Source organism: Myxocyprinus asiaticus, chromosome 18, assembly GCF_019703515.2.
Source record: "Myxocyprinus asiaticus isolate MX2 ecotype Aquarium Trade chromosome 18, UBuf_Myxa_2, whole genome shotgun sequence".
NCBI classification, from domain to species: domain Eukaryota; kingdom Metazoa; phylum Chordata; class Actinopteri; order Cypriniformes; family Catostomidae; genus Myxocyprinus; species Myxocyprinus asiaticus.
The window spans coordinates 22,301,796-22,309,832 of record NC_059361.1 but is presented as its reverse complement, the minus strand read 5'-3'; the positions used below and the strand labels follow the sequence as shown (position 1 = coordinate 22,309,832).

At 36.0% G+C, this 8,037-nt stretch overlaps 1 long non-coding RNA gene across 1 annotated transcript; it reads right to left on the bottom strand.

The window, feature by feature from the left end:
• Window positions 1–1,401: 1,401 nt before the first annotated feature.
• LOC127456116 (uncharacterized) lies at window positions 1,402–6,171 on the bottom strand. The gene is made up of 3 exons (XR_007899795.1): window positions 2,934–6,171; window positions 2,514–2,830; window positions 1,402–2,080 (listed from the first exon to the last, which is right to left on the bottom strand). It is a non-coding gene; the product is annotated as an uncharacterized LOC127456116 (long non-coding RNA).
• Between the last annotated feature and the right edge of the window lie 1,866 nt (window positions 6,172–8,037).

Below are 8,037 nucleotides of genomic sequence, written 5' to 3'. Positions count from 1 at the left end.
AATTTTTGATCAGGGCCATTTGGGTGATTTCTGTTATCATTATGATTTAAAAATGAGCCAAACAACTATGTGATAATAAATGGCTTCATATGATCACTATCCTTTAATAAAAGACAGTTTATTTGCATGATCAGTCATATTTTCAAAATCAATGCCAAAATTTCACAATTTCTGCCAGGGTATGCAAACTTTTGAGCACAACTATACAAGAAAAACCCACAGGTAACCTCAGGAGAAATACAGGATGCTCTGGAAAAAGACGGTGTGGTTGTTTCAAGGAGCACAATACAATGATAATTGAACAAAAATGAGCTGCATGGTCGAGTTGCCAGAAAGAAGCCTTTACTGCGCCAATGCCACAAAAAAGCCAGGTTAAAATATGCCCGACAACACCTTGATAAACCTCACAGCAGCGATGAGACCAAAATAGAGCTTTATGGTCACAACCATAAGCGCTATGTTTGGAGAGGGGTCAACAAAGCCTATAGTGAAAAGAATACCATCCCCATTGTGAAGCGTGGTGGTGGCTCACTGATGTTTTGGGGGTGTGTGAGCTCTAAAGGCACGGGGAATCTGAATGAATGCAGCATGTTATCAGAAAATACTGGCAGAAAATTTGCATTCTTCTGCAAGAAAGCTGTGCATGGGACGCTCTTTTACTTTCCAGCACAACAATGACCCTAAGCACAAGGCCAAGTTGACCCTCCAGTGGTTATAGCAGAAAAAGGTGAAGGTTCTGGAGTGGCCATCACAGTTTCCTGACCTTAATATCATCGAGCCACTCTGGGGAGATCTCAAACATGCGGTTCATGCAAGACGACCAAAGACTTTGCATGACCTGGAGGCATTTTGCCAAGACGAATGGGCAGCTATACCACCTGCAAGAATTTGGGGCCTCATAGACAACTATTACAAAAGACTGCACACTATCATTGATGCTAAAGGGGGCAATACACAGTATTAAGAACTAAGGGTATGCAGACTTTTGAATAGGGGTCATTTCATTTTTTTTTTTTTGCCATGTTTTGTTTTATGATTGTGCCATTCTGTTATAACCTACAGTTGAATATGAATCCATAAGAAATAAAAGAAATGTGTTTTGCCTGCTCACTCATTTTTTCTTTAAAAATGGTACATATATGATCAGTTCTCCAAGGGTATGCAAACTTTTGAGCACAACTGTATATATATATATATATATATATATATATATATATATATATATATATATATATATATATATATATATATATATACAGGGGTGGGAAGAGTACTGTTACTTCCCAAAACATGTAGTGTGAGTAGAGTAAAAGTACTTAAAGTACTAAATACTACTTAAAGTATGTAAAAAGTAGCTCTTTTAAAAGTACTCAAGAGTAGTGAGTATTGCTCTGTGGATGTTATTCCGCCTTATAAGACTTTTATTTTTGACTGCTAACATTTAAAATAGAGGCATGTAATATTTGAAAAAGCAACCAATAGATTATCATGACATTAATAAAAGTTTTCTTACACGTTAAGTTCTTGTATCCTATAAAGAGAAAAGGGTTTCACAGTGTTGTACCTTAACAATTTAACTTGAAAAGGTGAGTCTGTAGCACATATTGGAGAATCACACTGAAGTAAATATACCAACATATAAATTAACTGACAATGTTCTCAACATGAACATGAACATTAATGCAGATTTGCAGCTATTTTAATGTAGGGGTCAACAATGAGCCTACATTTTGAATTTGTTGTTCAGTTTCACAAGGAGCTGATTCTCAAAATTTTAACAGTCCAGCCTGGCTTGATTAGGTGTAAACAGCTTCTCAGCACAACTAAAACAGCGCTCACATGCCGCAGAGGCAGGCAAGGGTGTGTTCAGTCTGAGGCTTAGCTTTTTCACTGAAGGGAATGAGTGAAGCAGTTCCATCTCTTCTGAGGCACATGCCAAGTATCCATCCAGTTCAGATGCAGTTGGGGATGAAACTGTTTAATGGAAGAGAAGAAGTCATCCCCGTCAGAGGCATCACACCGTGATTCTTTTTGTTGTGTGTCCTTCATGGCATCAGATGATGCAGAATGTAATCTGTACCTATCATATACACAAAATAAAAATATTAATTGTGGATAATGGTTATTGACAAACTATTATATGCTTACTAGGGTGGTATAGATCAACTATGAGTGTGGTCATGGTTATTTTACAAGTTAAATAAAGCTGTTCACTTGCTGCATAGGTGTTGCTGTATTTACTACAACCCCTTAACAGCCCTTATCTTTTCTAACATTGTTGCACAGTCTGACTGGTACAGTAGGCAAGTAAATAAACACTGAACAGATAGCTTAACTCCACACAAACCCACACACAGAAGTAGTAGAACAGTTACAAGTGGGATTATGAATGAAATGTCCCATGACTGCTAACCTGAAAAAAATGATGCATGTTCTCACTTTTTAACAGAACTTGGCATATCTATTTCATCAAATACTCTACTGTCATATACAAAACATTAGGAAAATGTTACCTGCTTTAATGATGTGGACCTTGTCTGTCCATGACGTTTTGAATTTGGGAAGAAGAATTGCAGCACTGATGAGTTCCGGATCTTCCATAAGCTCTCCAAAGCGCTTTTGTAGACCCTACTGCAGAGCGTGAATAAGGGGAAGACACACCTTGACTGAAGCCTGCATCTTTTTGAGCTTTGAATGAAGAAGGTAGATGGTGGGAAGCAGCCACCCCATGTGAGTGTTTGTTTCGAATTGAAGGATGTTCAAGGCCATGGCAACAGGCTTCATCACACAGCAGTATTCAGAGAGGAAAGCAACTTCAGCAGGATACAGCCTATATAAAAAAAGAAGGTTTTCTTTTAATAAGTCAAACAACTGACACACCCAACCACTTTAAGTATTCAAATTAGAACAATGTGGAACAAAATCAGACTTACATTTTAATTTTGAATGCTGCACATACATTCGAAGGGATGCTTCTCCCTGCTCCTTTAAGATCCGTGTCATCCTCTCTGCAGCACTGTACACTAAATTCCATCTTGTGTGGTTGGGCTGTATGAACTGCAGCTTACATTGTTCTTGCACAATTTCAGCGTTGATGGCAGACCGGCTGGTTTTATTGTATTATGCCTGGCATTTTGCAAATGTAGTAAAGGAAAGCTTCTTAAATATCTCACTGCTGATCTCTGCTTTGGATGTGCCACAGTAGCCACCAAATTAAGGAAGTGACATGCACAACGCTGATTTTTGGTTAGGTGATACTCCAACCCACTGTTTGCGTTTAAAATAGAACAGGTGTCCTGAACCTCAACTCCTTCTGCATCTTCATCACTCTCCACAGCCACTGCCTCAGCACTCATCTCCTCTTGCTGACTCTGTTCACCATACACTTTAAATGCTTTGATAAAATTTGATCCGCTATCAGTTGTCATTCTCACTATCTTTTCTGTGATGCCGTATTTAGAATGGATGTCATCCAGGATCCCTGCGAGCAAATCAAAGGTATGCTGACCTTTCAAGTGTCTAAAGGCAATGGAGGCAGACCTTCTTTCCAGTGTAGACCAATGTAAATCCGTTGTCATGCTGTCCAACAATCAGTAGTGGTACCTATATAGTTGAAATTGGCCATCTCAGCAATCATGTTTTCCTTGAGCTTTGCAGCTGTTTCCTGGATTTTCAGCTTCACAGTTGGTCTGGACATAACTGTTCAGCTAAGTTGCATTGTAAGGATAAGATTTTTGAATGTTTGGAGTTCAACAGTGGTAAATGGTTGAAGACTTTCGTAGACAAACTCAACTACAAGCCTGCCAATTGTGGCCTGAGCAACCTGCCTGCATGACATGGAGTAGTCTTTAATCTTCAAATGTTTCACAGCTGAATCGCACCTCTCGTCGAATCGTTCTTTCTTTTCAAGATGCATTCATTGTACTGCATTAATTTTGGATAGATGTTTTCTCTGTAAAAATTTCAAAATTGAGTAAATGTCACATTGCTCATCAATGATAAAAACTATTTGCTTGCATCAATAAAAAAAATAAAAAAAAAATAAACATGAATGCACAATGATTACAGAGATATAAAACTGATGCTTTGTATAAAACATTATTTGCAATACACAGACTACCATGTTAAATTGCAAAGTGAGAACACATTACCCTCACTTAATGCACTAGATAGAACTAACGAGCTAAAGCTTGTAGTTCCATAATGTTGTAAACACTGCGGCTATATTTCTCACACAGCAGCCCAATAATGTAATCGCTAACTAGGTACAGTCATTGACAGGTTATGTTATGCATACATACTTTACAAATATCCTAGTTAGCAGAAATCCGAAACTTACCTTGATATGTTTTTTCAAATTAGAGGTAGAATTCTTGAATGTTGATATTTCGACTGGTTTAGGCAAACAAAGCTGAAATGACATAATCATACAACTGCTCTTCTTCATCTTCATCACGAATAGCTCTTTCAGGTGCAGCCACGGATGTTCAGTTGTTGTACTGGAACTGTTGCTTGTTGAAGCATCCACCACCACCACACTTCCTCCCTCCCCCTCCATGATTAAAAGAAATTAGCGGCAGGTGTCACGAGGTCTAATGCAAGTTTTCAATGCGCAATTTGATTTGATGGGATTGGTTATTCTCCTTAGCCAATCACCGTTGACGAAAAAAAAAAGAGTAAATTACGACATGTAAAGCATGTAGCAATAGCAAGTCGAGGGAAAATGGTGCAGTAAAAGTATCGTTACAGCGCTTAAAATGTACTCAAGTAAAAGTATACTATTTTTAAACTACTCAATAAAGTATAATTCCTGAGAAAAACTACTCAATTACAGTAACGAGAGTATTTGTAATTCGTTACTTTACACCCCTTTTATTGCAATTAATCTAACAGTAATTGTAAGCACAGCTGGAAATTATGCCTATTTTGGGGAGAAGAATCATTACTAAAAAGTTTTTTATTTATTATTATTTAAAATAAATCAAAAACTGTGTGTGACATGGTCCCCAAAATGAAGTGCATGGTTCACCACACCTACCAAGACTTAGTGGTCATTTTCTATGAAGCCATTTGCAAGGTGAAATAGCATTCTCATTTCATGAGAGCTGTATCCCCTATGTGATATCAGTGCTTATAACTTTATAACTCAGGGCTATGGGCATTTTTTTTAAATTTTTAAATTTTTCTTTATTTATTTTTTTATAGGCAGCTTCGGAATTTATTTCTCTTAAAGTGTTTTGCTTCTCTATTGACAGGAAACTCCAAAAATTGGACAAACCATTATTGTCCATCATGTGTACTCATTTAAAAAGCAATGTATAGGATTATTTATTAACTTGATTGAAATATAAAATATGATCAATAATGATGCCAGAATATGAATATACACTTTTTAAAATCCCTTTAGGAAGTAAAGAAAGAAAGAAAAAAGAAAGAAACAAAGATTAACACACACAAATACACCAACAAAATTAATGGCATAGCTAGTAATGAATGGAAGACTTTCTCTAAATGCAAGACAGATAGATACAATATAACCCCAGTTAAATTGGCAGAACATTAAATATTATTTTCCATTGATTTTCATGTTTTCATCCTGCTGCCTAATATTTCTGTAAATAGGTGAAGGTTTAGCTCTTACGGGAATTTGCTATTTTCTGTTTCTTTGCCGTGAACCTGAGGTCTGCATAAACAGTAGTTCTCTCATAATATATTTCAGCCCTCGGCGTTTTCTGGAGCAGGCTCCGTCTCTTAAGGTTTTACAGAAATAACCCAAATATCAGAACATCTGACTCTTTTGCAAGGCTTACCTCTGCTGGCTCAAAGTGATACAAAAGTCAACTGAAACTGTTTGTTAGCAAGGTAGAAAGCAATCAAAAAGCCTGCACTTTTAGAAATGGTTATAGTTAATGTCCATTATTGTTTTATTTCAAATGAAAGCAATATTTAACATCTAGTTAGTGGACAAAGCTCTGCAGTGTTCTTATTAAATGGACTGTAAACTTAAATTAGATTCTGCTGTGCAGTATGGCCATGATATAAAAGTACTATTACATTCTTTAGGAGGAAAAAAGAAAAGAAAAAAGAAAGAAAGAAAGCCTATATTCATTTGTAATAATAGCAAAAGAAATAAAACTCCATTTGACCAAGCTATATTTTCCACTGTAGAAATTATTTTTTATGTACTTTGGCTTGTGCTTATCCTGAAAGGTAAAATATGTGCTATATTTTCTAGTAGGGATGGTTTTAAGAAACACTAAATAAGCTTTCCAGGGTAAGTTTGATCAGACTGCTCTAAAGAATCCATCTCATATTTACAAACAACATACTGTATTGTTTCTTTGAATGACATTATCTTGCAAATATTTCTGAATACATAATATTTCATTTGTTTAAACAATGATCAAAGTGTCTGAAAATCATGAAATAATAATAATTTAAAAAAATGTAAAAGCATGAATCCTAATTACTATAGAGGAGACTGATGCAAGTGGTTTTACAGGGAAGTTGTCACAAGGGCTATATCTCAGTAACTACTATAAGGTTTTGAGTCAAAAGTCCAATTAAAAAAAAAAAAATTGCATTTTCTCTAGCAGGGATTTTTTATGTTGGTTTGAAACACCTAGTCCAAAGCCCTCTTAAATTAGCATATTATTTGTGAATTCTAATGATCTAATATTCCAAAATCAATACATAGTAATTATTATTATTTTTTTTTTATTATTATTTTTTTTTATAGCTGTTGGGTAAAAGAGTGAACACAATAAAACAGACATTTTGGTAAGGATCAACTATACTATAAGGATACATTTAAACTGTAAAGTTGAACTGTAAAAAACAAACAAAAAAACAAAAAAAACAAACAAAAAAAAAACAACTGTGGTATTTTTAATAAATGCCAGATTGTTTTTCACATTTTTACTGGGGAACATTGCACATTTGTTAGATGTTAGACTTTAGAAATGCATAAAACTATTTTAATTGCAGTATTTGCTAGCCAAAACAATGGTTTGATATTTTCAAATCTGTACATAGCCCCGGTCTCCCCTTCCACACCGATGCTAAAATGAAACATTTTAAAGTATAAAGTTATATAATTCCCAAAATCATATTTTATTGCTGTCTGATAACAAATGGGACATATTAACAAGATAAACAAACCATAATACTTTTGGCAAGCACACCTTGCATAAAGAAACAAGACAATCTGTTAGTTTGCTAAAACCAAAAAAAAAAGCCCATTCTGTGTTGTGACAAAGTAAAAGTTGTGGAATGTTTCCTTTGAGTCGTTTCCTCTCAGTATAAAGTCCCAGTGGAAGTCCGGGACATATCTTTGCCTTGGCCCCATGGGAAGGAAATGGGCAGAGCACTGTGCTGTTGCTCTGTGACCCCCTCCATGAGGAAAGTCATGACTCAACCTTGGCACTCCGCTGACAGCTCTGGACCTCTGCAGATCACAACAGTCATCACAGGCAGGATGACTACACACAGACACTCCCAAACAGAAATATGTGTGTGTGTGTGTGTGTGTGTGTGTGTGTGTGTGTGTGTGTGTGTGTGTGTGTGTGTGTGGACTGGATGTACAGTGCCTCTAAAAACATGTGGTCTCCACCAGATTACCCAACATACAGTATGAAGTGCAGAGATCTTTCCCAACCAGAGCAGAAATGATCTTTTTAGAGCTTACACATAAACATTTATCTCCTCATAAAATGGGTTTTAGGATTAACCTATACAATATAATTTAAATGACATAAGCTGAAGATGACATTCTACTAAGACCCTTACAAAAAGCAAATAGTTCGCATTTTGTCATTATATACTGTAAAGGCACAAATTACTGAATTCATGTTACTTGTTACTGTATATTTACATAAATAAGTACTAATGAACTACACTCACTGAGCACTTTATTGGGAACACTATAGTCCAAATAAGGTGCCCAAACAGCTTCTTCTGCTGTTGTAGCCCTCAAGGTTTGATGAGTTGTGCATTCTGAGATGCTATTCTGCTCACTACAATTGTACAGAGTACTAT